General features: G+C 43.8%; 1 long non-coding RNA gene across 1 annotated transcript in view; it reads left to right on the forward strand.

Moving 5' to 3' along the window:
- The window catches only part of LOC113268304 (uncharacterized), a 58,442-nt gene that overhangs the window by 1,127 nt on the left and 40,330 nt on the right, over nucleotides 1-16,985 (forward strand). Inside the window, exon 2 of the long non-coding RNA XR_003321064.3 lies at nucleotides 1,561-1,704. This is a non-coding gene — a long non-coding RNA (uncharacterized LOC113268304). The remainder of the gene's footprint in view (nucleotides 1-1,560; nucleotides 1,705-16,985) is intronic.

Consider the following 16,985-nt stretch of genomic DNA (forward strand, 5'->3'; position numbering starts at 1 on the left):
ACAAAGCTGCAGCATTCTGAATTGGAAAATGGACCCTCTTCTCCCAAAAAAGACCCAAGGGTCCTTTAAGATGTATTTTCCCTCTTCCTCGCAGGAAATCCCCTCTAGTTAAGTCACACTAGAGATTCTCTGTTAGTATAAAAGAAAGTAGATTTTCAAGACCTAACGTGTACTATCTCACCAAGAATCAGGGAGAATCCGTTCTCCATTTAAAGTCTTAGAACAGGGGCACCTGGGTGGCTCAGTCAGTTAAGCGTCTGCCTTAGACTTAGGTCCTGATCCCAGGGTCCTGGGATGGAGCCCCAAGTCAGGCTCCCTGCTCAGTGGGGAGCCCTGCTTAGTGAGGAGCCTGCTTCTCCCTCTCCCTCTGCAGCTCCCCTGCTTGTACTCTCTCTTGCTCACTCGCTTTCTCTCAAATAATAATAAAAATCTTAAAAAAAAGTAAAGTGTTAGAATAACTAAGTCTTAGAATTAGAAAAAGCGTCTGTGGAGGTTCCAGAAAAAGCGTGATGTGGCCAACTCTTTCTGTAAAGGGCCAGACAGTAAACATTTTTGAATTTGTAAGTGTATCTGTCACAACTACTTACCGATGCCATTGTAGTGCAAAAGCAGCCATAGCCAATACCTAAATGAGTAAACAGGGCTATAATCCAATAAAACCTTATTTACAACAACAACAACAACAACAACAAAATGAGGGGGAGAGGTGGTCTTAAATGCATCCACACAGCCACTGCCCTGATTCAATATATTCAGTATACGACTCAAAGACAAAACAGAATAAAATCGTGCTGATTAACACTTAAACTAAAAATTGGCACCTCCCAAATGAAGCTTCATCTTCACGGAAAATCAACCATCATGGTAAATAGCTAGATAAATCTCGTTGGCCTCTCCTATAGTTTTGACTGACTGAAGACTAAAAGGAAAAACAGAATTTTAAAGTTCTCGTATTCTTATGAAAAGATTGACTGTTTTCTGCAGCCATTGTATTAAGCAAGAACATGTTTTAAACCTTGTCTAACCAATAATTAAGAGTTCTATACCCTTGGTAACAATCATCAGAATGGGTTTTAAACCCCTTTTTTAAAAAGCAGTCTCCACACCCAGCATGGAGCCCAACATGGGGTTTGAACTCACGACCCTGAGATGAAGACCTGAGCTGAGATCAAGAGTTGACACTTAACCAACTGAGCCCCCAGGTGCCCCTCTAAACCCTTTTAATCAATCAACATTGAATGTTATAATCAGTCAATTACATCAGTGAACATGCTTTTGCAGTCCAACAACTCAGTGACGACTCCTTGTTTCTAATAATCAGCCAAGGTTGGATTCACTCTAATAAACATACTCCTGAATGCCAACCAATGAACAGTCCACCCAAATAACCACACTTCTGAAGATAATTCAACCCGTTCATACTTCTGAAAATCTACCAATCTCTGAATTCTGTGCTTTCCCAAAACTCTAAGATCAGCAGTCTGCTCCTCTTGGAGAAACTGTGCCTGGTCAGCCTATACTTAAGTAAGCAATAAGTAAGCTTTGTATTTTTTGTTTTAGGTATCAAATGGTGGTCTCATCTGTTGACATATGGAAGCATTGAGTGGGCCAAGAACAAGAATGGACCCTGGAACAGCATCAGGCTACAATATATGCCTCCCTTCCACTTGGGCCATTTGACCCAGCTGATTGCATGTTACTGAGGTGTGTTTGGTTAAGGAATATGCCATATGGATCTTCTGGTAATCCACAATGGAAGAGTTGTAACACAGACCTCTAGAAATCTAGAACAGGGGCATACCATCTTGGTAGAAACTGAGTGTCTGACCATAGGGTATCAAATGACCATGTAGCTTGAACTTCCCATTATGAGCTGAGTTCTGTCAAACCCACCAGGTTATAAGGCCATGTGGGCTCAGCAGTAATATATCATAAAATAGAAGTGGTACAAAATAGGGGTGCCTTCGGCTCAGGTCATGATCCTGAAATCCCAGGATCGAGGTACGTGTGGGGCTCCCTGCTCAGCAGGGGAGTCTGCTTCTCCCTCCCCTTCTCCTTCTGCTCCTCCCCCCACCCCTGCCCACTCATGCTCACTCTCTCTCTCTCTTTCTCTCAAATAAATAAAATAGAAGTGGTACATTTAGGATCAAGTCTGAGCAAGTCCAGAGAGTACTAGTAAACTGCACAATCTGTCAGAGGTAATTAATCCTAATCACCATGAGGAGCTAGGACTGCTGCTACATAACCAAGGCATAGAGGAATGTTTTTGGCACTCAGGTGATCCACTGGAGCATCTTTTGATACACTTATGCTTCCTTGGATTGTATATGTGCAATTATAGCCACCATAGCCTAAAAAGTGTCTGGTGACTAGGAGGCCTTACTCCTTAGAAATAAGAGGGGGGCGCCTCGGTGGCTCCATTGGTTAAGCGGCTGTTGATTTCAGCTCAGGTTGTGATCTCAGGGTCCTGAGATTGAGCTCCATCTCGGGTTCTGTGTTGGGTGTGGAGTCTGCTCTAGAGTCTCTTTCCCTCTCTGTCCCTCCCCCACCCACTAGTGTACATAGGCACACGCATTCTCTCTCTCTCTCTAAAAAAATCATAAAATATGTTAAAAAAGAAATAAGAGTATAGACATATATCAGATTGTCACACTGTACACCTTAAACTTACACCATGTTATATGTCAATTATATCTCAATAAAGCTGGGGAGAAAAGAAATCACAGTATGGATCAACTCACGAGGCAAGCCAAAGGGGAAGGAGATCTAAAATGGGTAGTAGCAGAAGGAGACGAGGAACATCAGTTACAGCTCCTGAACCAAATGCAACAACAGAGGCCAAAGTTCATTCCACTAACCCTTCTCTTGCAAGTTTTCTCAAACATTGTGGCCAGTCAGGATCTTGGAGCAGCCATGCCTAGACGGAGTGAATTTAATGTGAGAAGCAATTGGAGATGACTGGTACAAGGGGTGGACAGCAGAGGCTTTATTGGTGTGCACACACCCCAGCTACCTTGATTGATGACAGCTCACACCTGCTGTATTAGTCATCTTGGGCTACCCCAGCAAAATAGCACAGACTGGGTGGCTTAAACAACAGAAATTTATTTTTCTCACAGTTCTGGGGGCTAGAAAGTCCGAGATCAAGAAACCAGAAAGATCCAGTTCCTGGTAAAAGCTTTCTTCCACGCTTCCAGATGGCTGACTTTTCACTATGTCCTCACATGGCCTTTCTTCAGTGCATGCACGCTGAGAGAGAGACAGAAGAGAGAGAGCTTTTCTTTTCTTCCTTTTTTATTTTTTTTTATTTTTTTTTAAGATTTTATTTATTTATTTATTTGACAGAGATAGAGACAGCCAGCGAGAGAGGGAACACAAGCAGGGGGAGTGGGAGAGGAAGAAGCAGGCTCATAGCGGAGGAGCCTGATGTGGGGCTCGATCCCATAACACCGGGATCACGCCCTGAGCCGAAGGCAGACGCTTAACCGCTGTGCCACGCAGGCGCCCCTCCTTTCTTCCTTTTTTAAAACTGAGATATAACTAACATACAGCATTGCATAGTTTTAGGTGTACAACACGATGGTTTGATGTATGTATATACTGTGAAATTATTGCCATGATAAGTTTATTTAACACCCATCACCACATAGAAGTCACAAATTTTTTTCTTGTAATGAGAACTTTTAAGATCTACTCTCTTAGCAACTTTCAAATATACAATATGGCGGTATTTACCATAGCTGCCATGCTGTATATTACATTCCCCAGGACTGTATCTTGTATCTCTTCTTATTCATATAAGCCACTCATCATCATGAGGTCCAAACCCTCATGACCTAATCCAACCCTGATTACCTTTCCAATGACCCATCTCATATTTGGGGGGTTAGGTCTTCAATGTATGAATTTGGGGGGACATAAATATTCAGCCCATAAAAGCTACCCTCTGTTAGGGAGAACTGTCAGTTTCCTCAAGCGGGAGGCTGTATTCCACCCGAGCAGTAACTAATTGACACGGGGATATAAAAGACTGGCTCTTTTGCTTCAATAGGGAAATTATTCTGAAGCCCGTTTTATATTCCAGAGCTTTCTTGCAGAATCAACTGAGACCACATCCTTGGCAGCTTTTTATTCCCTGTTTCATCCTGCTTCTCTCAGCCTTCCTCCAGAAATGACTCCCCCAATAAACCACTTGAAGAGGAATCACTGTCTCAGACGAATTCTTGGCAAACCAATCCAAGCCAGAGTACGTTGGTCAGAATTTTTATGTAACCTTAGGGAGACGTAGAACCCCCCAAATCATTTCTGAAATAGAATTTCTTGTTAACCAGAGTGAGTGAGGGCTTAAGTAGTATGTATCTAATGTAGAAAAATAGGCCACATCTTACATGTGAGTGTTGTAAAATCCACACCCATTATGAGTGAATATCTTGTTATCATCTGGTTTACACCACACTTCTTCCATTAAGTGGGTTTATTTTGAAAAAGGTGTTTCTTCCATTGCCAGATGCAAGTCAGCACTTCTTTAAAACATTCTTTTCTTCACTTTTTGTTAAATTCCAGTATAGTTAACACACAGGGTTATATTAGTTTCAGATGTACAATATAGTGATTCAACAATTCCATACATCACCCAGTACTCATCATGACAAGTGCACTCCTCAATCCCCATCTTCTATTTCCCCCATCACCCCACCCACCTCCCCTCTGGTAACCATCAGTTTGTTCCCTATAATTAAAAGTCTGTTTCTTGGTTTCTCTCTCTCTCTCTCTCTTTTTTTTTTTCTTTCCTTTGCTCATTTGTTTTGTTTCTTAAATTCCGCATATGAGGGGCGCCTGGGTGGCTCAGTCAGTTAAGCGTCTGCCTTCAGCTCAGGCCATGATCCCAGGGTCCTGGAGTCAAGCCCCGCATCAGGCTCCCTGCTCAGTGGGAAGCCTGCTTCTTCCTCTCCCACTCCCCCTGCTTGTGTTCCCTCTCTCGCTGTCTCTATCTCTGTCAAATAAATAAATAAAATCTTTTTTAAAAATTCCACATATGAGTGAAATCATATGGTATTTATCTTTCTCTGACTGACTTATTTTGCTTAGCATTACACTTTTAGAACAGTCCACACTTGACAGGAAGCAGTCTCATGCTGGCAAGGCACCATCTGCAGAATCATGGTTAAGTGAATGACCATTCCCTGACTCAAGCTTCTGGGTCCCCTGTTTCATTTACTTCTGCCAGTTGTACCCATTCACTTGGTACATTCTGACAGAATCCTCAGTGATGACAGCTTCACCTTTGTTCCTACCTTTGCCTCATAGGCCAGTCATGATGGCAACCACTGACATTCATCAGTTGTCCTTGGCTTCATCTCTCAGTGCCACCTTTGACTTCTTGATTGCATCTGACATATGCTTGCTGCCCCTCTGGGACAGGCCCTGATACTCCCAAGGCTTTGGTCTTCTTAGACCCCTTTGTATAAAACACCCTCTTCTTTTTTTTTAATGTTTTTTTATTATATTATGTTAGTCACCATACAGTACATCCCCGGTTTCCGATGTAAAGTTCGATGATTCATTAGTTGCGTATAACACCCAGTGCACCACGCAATACGTGCCCTCCTTACTACCCATCACCGGTCTATCCCATTCCCCCACCCCCCTCCCCTCTGAGGCCCTCAGTTTAAAACACCCTCTTCTATATTCAAGTCAGGTGTCCCATTCTACTCAGGCTTGATATACCTCTGAGGCTGTCCACCCCTGCCTGGGTAAATATTTTAAGTTTGCTTTTTTGTTGTTGTTGTTTTTGTTTTTGTTTTTTTGTTTTTTTGTTTTTTTAAAGATTTTATTTATTTATTCGACAGAGAGAGAGACAGCCAGCGAGAGAGGGAACACAAGCAGGGGGAGTGGGGGAGGAAGAAGCAGGCTCATAGCGGAGGAGCCTGATGTGGGGCTCGATCCCATAACGCCGGGATCACGCCCTGAGCCGAAGGCAGGCGCTTAACCGCTGTGCCACCCAGGCGCCCCTTAAGTTCGCTTTTTTATCATCCATATTCTGTTGGTGATTAGACACCTGAAGTCATAAGCAGCATCTCTAAACCCTCTTTGTAGGTATTTTTGTGTTTGTATTACCAGCCTCCTCCTTTTCTACAAAGGACCTTTCTATATCATATCTTTGGCCTTCATGGTACCTACCCTCACTTTAGTCTGAATGTTCATCTTTCCCCATCCCATTTCTATCTAGCACTTTCTGCATTGTGTCAGGAAGATTTCTTCCAGACATACATTTCTTAAATGTCTATAAAGCAGTCTCTCTGCTTACCAATGTTGTTTGTCATGTTCCAGAAAACTCAGTTCCTCCAACTTGGATAGGCAGCACAACATGGTGTTTAACAGCTTATACTTTGGGGGCACCTGGGTAGCTCAGTTGGTTAAGTGTCTGACTCGTGATCTCGGCTCAGGTCTTGATCTCAGGGTTGTGAGTTTAAGCCCTACATTGGGCTTCACACTGGAACCTACTTAAAAGAAAGAAAAAGAAAGAAAAAAGAAAAGCATGTATTTTGAAACAAAACAAGCCTGAGTTTGAATCCTGGCTCTACCACTCACAAGCTAGGAGACCTCGACCAAGATGCTCAACCTTTTTTAGTCTGTTTCATTTTCTATAACACGGGCAATGAACATAATAGTACTTACCTCATGAAGTTGTTGTGAGGATGAAATGAGATCAAACAAAGCGCTTAGCCCGGAGCCTAGTATGCAGTATGCATGTCGTAAATGATATTATTATTATTTATTCACCATTTTCAAAAGCAGCTGTTCAAGCCCAGAGTAGTCCAGCAGTTATGCAAAGGGCGAAGCAGTACCCAGTAAGAACTGTCCATCAGAGCCATCACCACCGTGGGAGGTGGGTATACCAGCGCTGCACCAGAAGTTCATGACAGAAGAGGTTGGGCCAGAGGGGAGTCAGGCCAGATGGAACACAAGTACCAAAGCAAAGAGTAGAAGGAGGGAAGGCAGCCCATCAGAGCCTCAACGAGAGAGGCAGGGCAGGGGAGAAGGCCAGGGATAGATGAGGGTGTGTTTAACCAGAGAAAGGTTAAAATACAAATGCATGAACTGTGCAGATTTGGAACAAATACCCCGGAAGGCAATATCCTTCCTGGCCCAAGGTACCCTGAGCTGATAGAAGGACAGCCTTAGAAGAAAAGAGCCAGGACAGATCAGAACCTTCTCAAATTTCAAGTTTTCTCTCTTGCTTCCCCACTACTGACCTGGGAGCAAAGAAGTTTGGCTTTCAGTCAGAAGGCTTTGCAATGAAGCCAGTCCCGGGGAAGAGGCTAAACTGAAAATCAGGGACCTAGAGATTGAACAAACTCTGTGACTGGATCTTGTGCTCCAGGCCTTAGTTTCTCCACCTGGAAAAGAGAACTTCTCCCTGGAAAATGGCCCAGTTTCCCCCTATCATCCCCAGGGTGTGATTGGCCTAAACCACAAACACCAGAGCTGGCTGATGTTTTCAGCAGCAGACCCCAGCATCCCAGAGAGGCTGTCAGACAAATGACACATTCTTGCCCCTCTCATTACCTCCAGGGACCAGGATGGTCACATCTGCCTGTGGCCCCAAACACAACTCTTCCTGTAGGTCTCACAGAAGCTGACGCAGCCCCCGTGGAATTACAGTGGTCCGTGATCAGAGACCTGCTGCCGACTTACACTGTGTGAATCTGGTGGCACCATGCACATCACTGGTAAACAATTGTTATTTACCACCTATAATTGTTTCAAACTCTTGCCCAGAGGCAGGGGAATGGGTCTAATGGTGTTTAGAGAATCCCAGTGGCCCAAGAAGTCTGAAATAATCAATACAGTAATTCTGAGATCCTTTAAGAAAAGTCATAGAGGACTTGTGAAGGTTCTGCACAAACGTTATTTGTGCCCTCAAATTTCTGGCCCCCAAGGAGATTTTGCCGAACCAGGAAGCCCAGTGAGCCTCTCCCCAGGACTTGGAACTATAAAGGAATTAGGACTATGTTAAGCCTTGCCTTACCTGCCCCTTGCTCCCATTCTCACCCCAAACCAACCTCCATGTGTAGCCCACCCCTAATTACCCCCATCACCCATTCATGATGCAATGAAAGTTGATGAGCCTTCTTGCTTAGGGCCCTTTAATCTGGTGGTTTCTGCTCCAGAGCACCCGTCTTCGATATCCCTCCTTCCTAGTGGATCTAGAGCTTGGGACTATAGAGACAGAAGAAAGATGCAAATGTGCCCTGACACCAGCCACGCAGAAATGATGTTTGGATTGCTGAAACTCTGGGCTGAAAGCCCATCCTGAGCCCGGTCCTCCTTGTTGCATATTGCCTAAGAGGCTTTGCTTCCCTGATGCTTCTCCTGCCATGAGGAAGTATGGCAGGCCAGTTTGCTGCTGGCACCTGCCACGCTGTAGCATAACACCAACACTAATGGCAGAAATAATCGTAATGACAACAACGGCTTGGTCTACATGCAGAAGGTACTTGTCATCTCCCCAGGAGCCTCCTGGCCTGGGGCTCAATTGTGACAATGTACCTGGCCCCTGGCCCACACTGTCGCAGTTGCACACCAGATTTATCTGAATGCTTGACATTATCATTACTGTCATCACCATTCTTGATAACTATTAATTTATTCCTGCAAAACACATTTACTGAGGACAAACTGCATGCCAGGTACCGTGCAAGATGCTAAAGGAGTTACCAAGATTAGCATCTTTGAGAAGTCCACAGGGAGCAAGAGAGATAAAAAAGAATTCCAATATAGGAGTATATGGATATATTTCCAGTGTCTAGAAGAATATTAGACCATAGTGAATGCTCAATAAATACGTTTCAAAGAGTATTGAGTTAATGAGTGAATGCATCAATGAACATTTAAAGAGCTGTAGGATCTAAGAGTGGGGAAAAGAGTAACTTTGTTAGAAAGAAGGCAAGGAAGGATTCAGAGGTGATATTTGAGCTGAAATCTAAGAGCTGAAAAGGCAGCACATTTAAGAGCATGGTTAAGAGCATGGAGTCTGGATCCAGAATGCCTGGGTTTGAACACCAACTCCATGTGGTTTGGGGCATGTTACATAACTTCTTTGTGTCTCAGTTTCCCCATCTGTCAAATGGGTTCACTTTTAAAAAGATTTGATTTATCCATGAGAGAGAGAGAAGCAGATTCCCTGCTCATCAGGGAGACCGATGCAGGGCTCAATCCCAGGACCCTGGGATCATGACCTGAGCCGAAGGCACGTGCTTAACTGACTGAGCCACCCAGGTGCCCCTATAAAATGGGTTCATAATAGTACCTCCCTTATGGGGTTGTTGTAAAGATTATATGAGTTAATATTTGTAAAATGCTTAGAATATAAGCATAAGTAGCACATAGCATTACACAAGTGTTTGGTAAATAAATACAATTGGCTAGGAATTCATCAGGCTGACAGGGTGGAAATTTAAGGGTGTGAGGAAGAACATCCTAGACAATGTAATGGTATTGAGGTTTCCAACAGAATGTCGTCCTTAAGAAATGGTGGTAAGGCCATGGGGGCAGGGGTTTGCCAGGGGATCTTGAATATCAGGGTTAGGGGTGTGGTGAGCCATGACTTACTTACTTACTTATTTATTTTATCTTATTTTTTTCTAGAGAGGGAGAGAGCGGAGGGAGGGGTAGAGAGGGAAGGAGAGAGAGAATCTCAAACTGGGTCCACGCCTAGTGCGGAGCCCACTATGGGGCACTATCTCACAACTCTGAGATCATGACCTGAGCCGAAATCAAGAGCCAGACACTTAACCGACTGAGCCACCCAGGCACCCCAAGCCATGACTTTTTTAAATAAACTTTTTGTTTTGGAATAATTTTAGATTTACAGAAAAGTTGCAAAGTAATGCTAAGAGTTTCAGGATATCCTTTACTCAGTTTCCCCTAATGGTTTCCCCAAGGGAGCCATTGCTGCTAAAGCAAGAGCATAATATAGCCAGGCACATGTTTTAGAAGAATTGCTGTAGGAATTGTGAGGAGGGGGAATTGGAAGGAGAGAGACTTGGGGTCAGCAGACCAATGAGGAGGCTGTTAGCACCATCCGGTAGACAATCACGCAGTCAGGACAGAGGGTGATAAGGAGACCAGGGATGTGAGAAAACTTCCGGCTGTGAATGGTCTAGAAGAGGAACAACCAAGAGCACAGTCAGGAGTTGCAGGCCCTGGGCTGGGCAGCCCTCCGAGACATTTGCCAAGTAGCTTTCGATGTGAGTGGATTAGCATCTCTCACCAGGAATCTCCGTGGAGGGCTTGGTGGGCTGGCAGGTGTTGGGCAGTTCAGAAGTGTGTGCAAAGGCCAGGGTGGAACAGACAGTAGCCAAGGCTCCTTCCCATTGCCCTGGGCCCCAGTTCTGTGCACTGTCCTAGCTCAAGAGGTGGCTGATGGGGCTGTTCGTTCTTGGTGACTAGTTAGATCTGCTCAGCTTCCTGGTTCTCATTTGGGGAAATGGGCCCAGATGAGACCAGAGCAATTGGTGCAGAGTCATCCCTAACCTAGGATGTTACTCATTTGTACCGAGAGTCAGTATGATGTAATGATTAAGTGCATGGATCATGGCAGCAAGCAGACTAGGTTCAAATCCCACCTCTACCACTTACCAACCGTATAACCTTGAGCAGATTACTTAACTTCTCTGTGCCTCAATTTTCTAATCTGTAAGACAGAGATAATAATAGTGTCTGCCTCATAGGGATGATGTAAGAATTAAGTGAGATAATAATATGATAAGAGTGAATAACAGCTCTTAGGATATATTAGGTCTTACATGTTTAATTTGTTTGATTAATATTTTTAAATGTTTTAATTAATAATTAATAATACTGCTATTATTTCCATTTTTACATACGAGCAGATGCTAATTTGGAAGCACTTTGAAAAAGCCACTGCATGACCAAACAGCTTCTGCGTTTGGTAGTTGTCCCACTAGAATGTCCCATAAGAATGTCAATATTTACACTAGGTGGTTAAAAAAAAAGTTAAAGCAGCAGTTTAACATGAGGTCTGTTCTAGGTAGAAGGCTATTTGTCAGCAAGAAACAGAAATGCACCCAAGCCAGATTAAGAAAAGGTTGTTTATACTGGTAGGACACAGGGGAACCTCACTGAAGTATAGTCAATATGCTACAAAACTAGAAAATCATCAGACAGCAACTCCCTACATTGTTCTCTCATAGGGCCTCAAAATTTCTTGCCTCTATGTTGTTCTTCATATCTGCTCCATTCTTCTCTTGGGGAACTGGCTTCCTCTGTTTCCACATACACTACAATGGCTGTCTCCCAAGACATGTGAAGTTAGAAAGAATGTGATTAGCCCAGGGAGTAGGCAAATGTTCCTTTCCTATTCCCATCTAATCTGTGTGACCAGTGGATAGAATTGAGGGATATGGAGGGATCCTCTTTCTGGAAGAGGATATTCATGGGAAGAATGTGAAGGACATCTCTAGAACATGGTCCCCTTTCCTGAAATTAAATAAAACAGATGATTACAGACAAAATATTTGTCAACATCAATGGGATTTAATATTTGAATGTAGAAGATAAACCCGGAAATTCACCTACAGCCCTAGAAACACCCTTTTCGCTAGTGGCTTAGCTGAGTCCAACTCCTGTCTGCCTGGTTTCCACTGTTTCTAAACTCAGAACCCAGAGCCACCCCCACCCCCACCAGAAGGTTTGATCATGTCAGGAGAATAAGGGCTCCAAGAACTGTTTCTGGCTATTTAACATAACCTGAGAGAGGAGAAAACCTCTCCTAGGCCTACGTTAACAGAACTCCCTCCCAAAATTGTCAGTCCCCAAGGACAGGGCTTGAAGTGAAGGTGGATGGCCAGGTTTGGAGAAAGAACCTACTCTTCTAGAAGCAGCAGTCCGTGCTTTGTATTAGCCACATTTTGCAGTGTTTCCCAACTTTACTTTCACTGGATATTCACAGGGATCCCGCAGAGCTGAAATTTTTGTCTCCATTACATAATAGAGAAAATTGAGGTTAGAAGAGGTGAAGTGACTTGTCCAAGGTCACACAGAGTTGATCTGAGACTGGAACCTAGGCCTGTTGGACCTCCAGCCCAGAATTCCACTGCATTGCTCTGCCTGGCAATGGTTTGGGGAGTGAGATGGTAATCTGGGGAGAATATACAGAAGACTAAAGCTTTCAGGAGGCCAGAGGTGCAGAGTTAACCAGCTTCTCGGCCCCTCAAGGACAAATGGCCTGATGAGGCTGGTTGAGGACTGTAGAGAATGAGGAATCGATCTGCCATCCCATGTGAAAATGGATTGTAGCCCCAGCCTGTGTGTGTCAATGGAGCTGATTAGCACTTGCGTGAGTTTCTAGCCATCGATTGGCAGGTGAGAATCATTCCGGGAGCAGCAGGGAGCCAGTCCTCTCCCACCTCCATCCCCACCATCTTCCTCTCTCCGCAGAGGTTTCCTCCCCCTCCCTGCCACCTGAAGTCTCCAATCCTTCTCCAACTCCCAGGCCTAATTCGTGCTCAGAGGAGGGCACGGCTGGTACCCACCTTGTTCAGCCATGTTAGATACAGCTGACAGAAGGACAGATGGCCTTTTCAAAAGGTACTGCTTGCTTGGAGGGGTCAGTGTGAGTGAGTGGGTACAGGGTTTAGCTTGGAGTTTATAACATGCTATAGAAAAAGCAACGATTGTAACACATATTCACAATGTGACCTTGGGCAAGTCATTTGCCCCTCCGTGCCCCAGTTCTCCATGTGTATGTGTGATGGTTAATTTTACATGTCAACTCAACTGGGCTAAGAGATGCCCAGATAGCTGGTAAAATGTTATTTCTTAGTGTGTCTGTAAAGGTGTTTCTGGAAGAGATTAGGATTTGAATCTGTAGGCTGAGTGAAGAAGGTCCATTCTCACCAATGTCGGCAGGTACCATCGAATCTGTCGGTGGGCTCAAATACAATAAAAGGGCTGAGGAAGGGCCAGTTCTCTTTTTCTCTTATTGAGCTGAGATATCCATCTTCCATGCCTACAGACATCAGAGCTACTGGTTCTCAGGGCTTCGGACTCAGACTGAATTATACCACCTCCTTTTTTGGTTCTCCAGCTTGTAGATGGCATATCGTGGGACTTTTCAGCCTCCATAACCATGTGAGCCAATTCCTATAATAAATCTCCATATATATATATATGTCTAAATATATCCTATTGGTTCTGTTTCTCTGGAGAACCCTGAATAATACAGTATGGACTTAAAAATAACTTTTCTCACTGGATTGTTTGGATTAAATAAGGAAGTGTATATAAAAGTACTTCGCAGTCCCTGGCACATAGTAGTTAGTTGGAATTGATTCTCCATTCTCCTCAAGAGACACCCACTCTGGGAAGCCTTCTGTAGTTAATCCCTGTTCTAGCTCTCTTTTCATCACTTGAGTGTCATGTGCAAGTGACAGCAAGAACCTCAGTGTTTGCTATGACCTGGAGAAGTTCTGCCTCCAAGGAAGCTCAGCCCATAGTATTGAGTTGCCCTTGGGGGAGTGAATTGTCAAATTCCAGCAACGGGACCAGATAGGCTCAGATTCATCAGACCCCACAAGGTTCATCTGGACTTAAAGGTTCTAGCCTAAGCTTGTTATGTGGTATCTAGGGGTGCCCTGAGCATTCTTGTGCCTGTCAGGCTGTGGCCTCTCCTATTACCCTAAACTGTACCTAGTCCATATGGCAGGCTTCCTTCACTAGTTTTCTTTCCTGTCTCTCTAAGGCAGGAGCTCTGTCCACTTGGTAGCAGCCTTGATTTCCTGCCTTGAACTTCCCCCAGGGGTGTGGATTTATATACTGGTGGCTGGTCTTCTTTTACAAGAGCTTGGCCTCCCCCCTTTACTTAGTTGGCCACTGTGGGACCATTGAAATTCTCTGATGTGACAGCCAGCGGGGAGCATCTTCTTGAATCCTCAAATTTGGAGAGTGTGTCTTAGAGTTATAAATTTATATTAACCCCCAGGCTACAGTGGTAAGCGATAGGATTGCGGTCAGAACCATGGATAGAAGCAACAGGGTTTGGGGTGCCTGGTGTTGAGGATGAGTTCGGTCGCCCTGATTCCCTGCCGAAGCAGTGAATAGGGGCACAGGGTCAGCACCATGGACAGATGCCACAGGCGTTTGTTATACTGGAAGTGCAGTGTTTAAGATTCTGGACTAGTTGAGATTCTTCTGATTACAAGAAATGGAAATCTACTTTAAACTAGCCTAAGCTAGTCTTTGGCTGAGCTGGATGAGTGAGGTGGGGTCGATGGAGGCACTGAATGCCCAGACTTGTTGCAATGAGCAGTGGGAAATTATAGGCACACCCCCCCCTTACCTTAAAGTATGATGTATTTTCTTTAACAGACATATAGCTATTCAAGTTGCCAATTCCTCTTGAGTAATTTGAGGAAATTGTGTTTTTATCCAATTTATTGGTTGTTCATAGTATCCCCTTATTGACCTTCTAATTTTTGTAGGACCTGTAGCAATAAACCCTTTCTGGCTCCTGATATTGATATTGGCAATTTGTATCTTCTTTCCATTTTTCTGATTGGTCTGACTAGAGATTTATAAATTTCATTGATTTTTCCTTTTTTTCTTTTTTTAAAAAGGATTTTTATTTATCTATTTGAAAGAAAGAGGGAGGGAGGGGCAGAGGGAGAGGGAGAAGTAGATTCCCCACTGAGCAGGGAGCCTGACATGGACCCTGACCCCAGGACCCTGAGATCATAACTAGAATATGACCCGAGCCAAAGGCAGATGCTTAACTGACTGAGCCACCCAGGTGCCCCTCACTGATTTTTCATTATTCCTGCCACTACCTCCACTGTGCCAATTTGGGACATCATTTCATTATGGCAGCCTCCTAAGAGGCCTTTATGCCCTGGTCCTCCATTCTAGTACACACTGCCTACTGCTGCCAAATGATGCTTCCTCAAAGGTCTCTTTCATCTGGGACTCTCACTGGATCTACATTGCTTTTGAACAATTTCCAGACCCCTTCACTTGACACTCAAGGCCGTCCACCACCATCTGACAAACATTTACATCTCCAGTCATCACCCACTCCTTCCCTGCATGAAGACTCCTTTTTTCTAGCCAAATGGGCACGTTTGTCATTCCCATTAAAATCTAGGTGATTTCTCAGCAATGTGCTTCTACAACTCTTCAGCTGTGGCTGCTGAGGAAAAAACACCAGATTTGGAGTCTGAAGGCCAAGACTGGAAATGAGAATTATCCCATTTATGGGCTACATGGCCCATTTTCTTCATCTGAAATATAGGGCAATAATGCTTACCTTGTGGAGTTATTCTTAATGCATACAGCAAGTGCTTGTTGAAGGAATATGCCCTGAGGCCTACCTGCATATCTGTGTGCATGTATGTACATGTGTGTGAGAAGCAATGCTATTGCTTCAGCATGAAGGGATATGCCCTGAAAACAAACACAAAGGATAATAATAGATAGCATTTATTGAGTGGTCACCATACAGTTAACCCCTGAACAACAGGGCATTAAGGATGCTGACCTCCTGCACAGTCGAAAATTCACACATAACTTTTGACTCCCCCAAAAACTTAACTACTGATAGTCTACTGTTGACCGGAAGCCTTACTGATAGCATGAACAGGCAATTAACACCTATTTCGTATGTTCTATGTATTATATACTGTATTCTTACAAAAAAGTAATCTGAAGAAAAGAAACTATCAAGAAAAGCATAAAGAAGAGAAAATACAATTACAATACTGTATTATATCAGAGCGTCTGGGTGGCTCAGTAGTTGGGCGTCTGCCTTCGGCTCAGGGCGTGATCCCAGCGTTATGGGATTGAGCCCCACATCGGGCTCCTCCACTGTGAGCCTGCTTCTTCCTCTCCCACTGCCCCTGCTTGTGTTCCCTCTCTCTCTGGCTGTCTCTCTCTCTGTCAAATAAATAAATAAAATCTTTTTTAAAAAATACCGTATTATATCCAAAAAATCCACATAAGTGAACCTGTATAGTCCAAACCTGTGTTGTTCAGCAGTCAAATATATTTGTTTACTGAGTGACTACTGTACTAGGCTCCAGGGCTGGAGCAGTAAGCAGACAGACAAAACTCCCTGCCCTCTTGGAGTTTACATTTAATCCTTACATTCTAATTTAATCTTCTGGAAATCTGAATTGTAGGCTGTATTCTTTTCTTTTTTAATTAAAAATTCTTAATTATGGTAAAATGCACATAACATAAAATTTACCATTTTAACCATTATAAAGGTGCAGTTCAGTGGTATTAAGTACGTTCACATTCACATGACCACCAACCATCTCTAGAACTCTTTTCATCTTGCACCACTGAAGCTCCTTACCCACTAAACATTCCCCCTATCCCCCAGCCCCTGCCAACCACCATTTTACTTTTTGTCTCTGAATTTGAATAATCTAGGTACTTCATATAAATGGAACCATACAGTCTTTTTTGTAACTGGCTTATTTTTTTTAAGTAGGCACCATGTGCAGTGTGGAGCCCAATGTGGGGTTTGAACGCAAGACCCTGAGGTCAAAACCTGAGCTGAGATCAAGAGTCAGACACTTAACTGACTAAGCCACCCAGGTGTCCGTAACTGGCTTATTTCACCTAGCATAATGTCCTCAAGGTTTATCCATGTTGTAGCATATGCCAGAATGTTCCTCCTTATTAAGGCAGAATGATATTCCAGTGTACATTTATTTGAAGGAGAGAGAGAGATTGTATGGTGGGCATGGAGGGAGAGAAAGAGAGAATCTCAAGCAGGCTCCATGCCCAGCACAGAGCCCAACTCTGGGCTCAATCTCACAACCCTGAGATCATGACCTGAGCTGAAACCAAGGGTTGGTTAAGACCAACTGAGCCACTCAGACACCACATATATTTCTTTTTTTTTTTTTTTTGAGATTTTGTTTACTTATTTTAGAGAGAATGAGAGTGAGAGAGAG

Source organism: Ursus arctos, unplaced genomic scaffold (genome assembly GCF_023065955.2).
Source record: "Ursus arctos isolate Adak ecotype North America unplaced genomic scaffold, UrsArc2.0 scaffold_32, whole genome shotgun sequence".
Taxonomy (NCBI): domain Eukaryota; kingdom Metazoa; phylum Chordata; class Mammalia; order Carnivora; family Ursidae; genus Ursus; species Ursus arctos.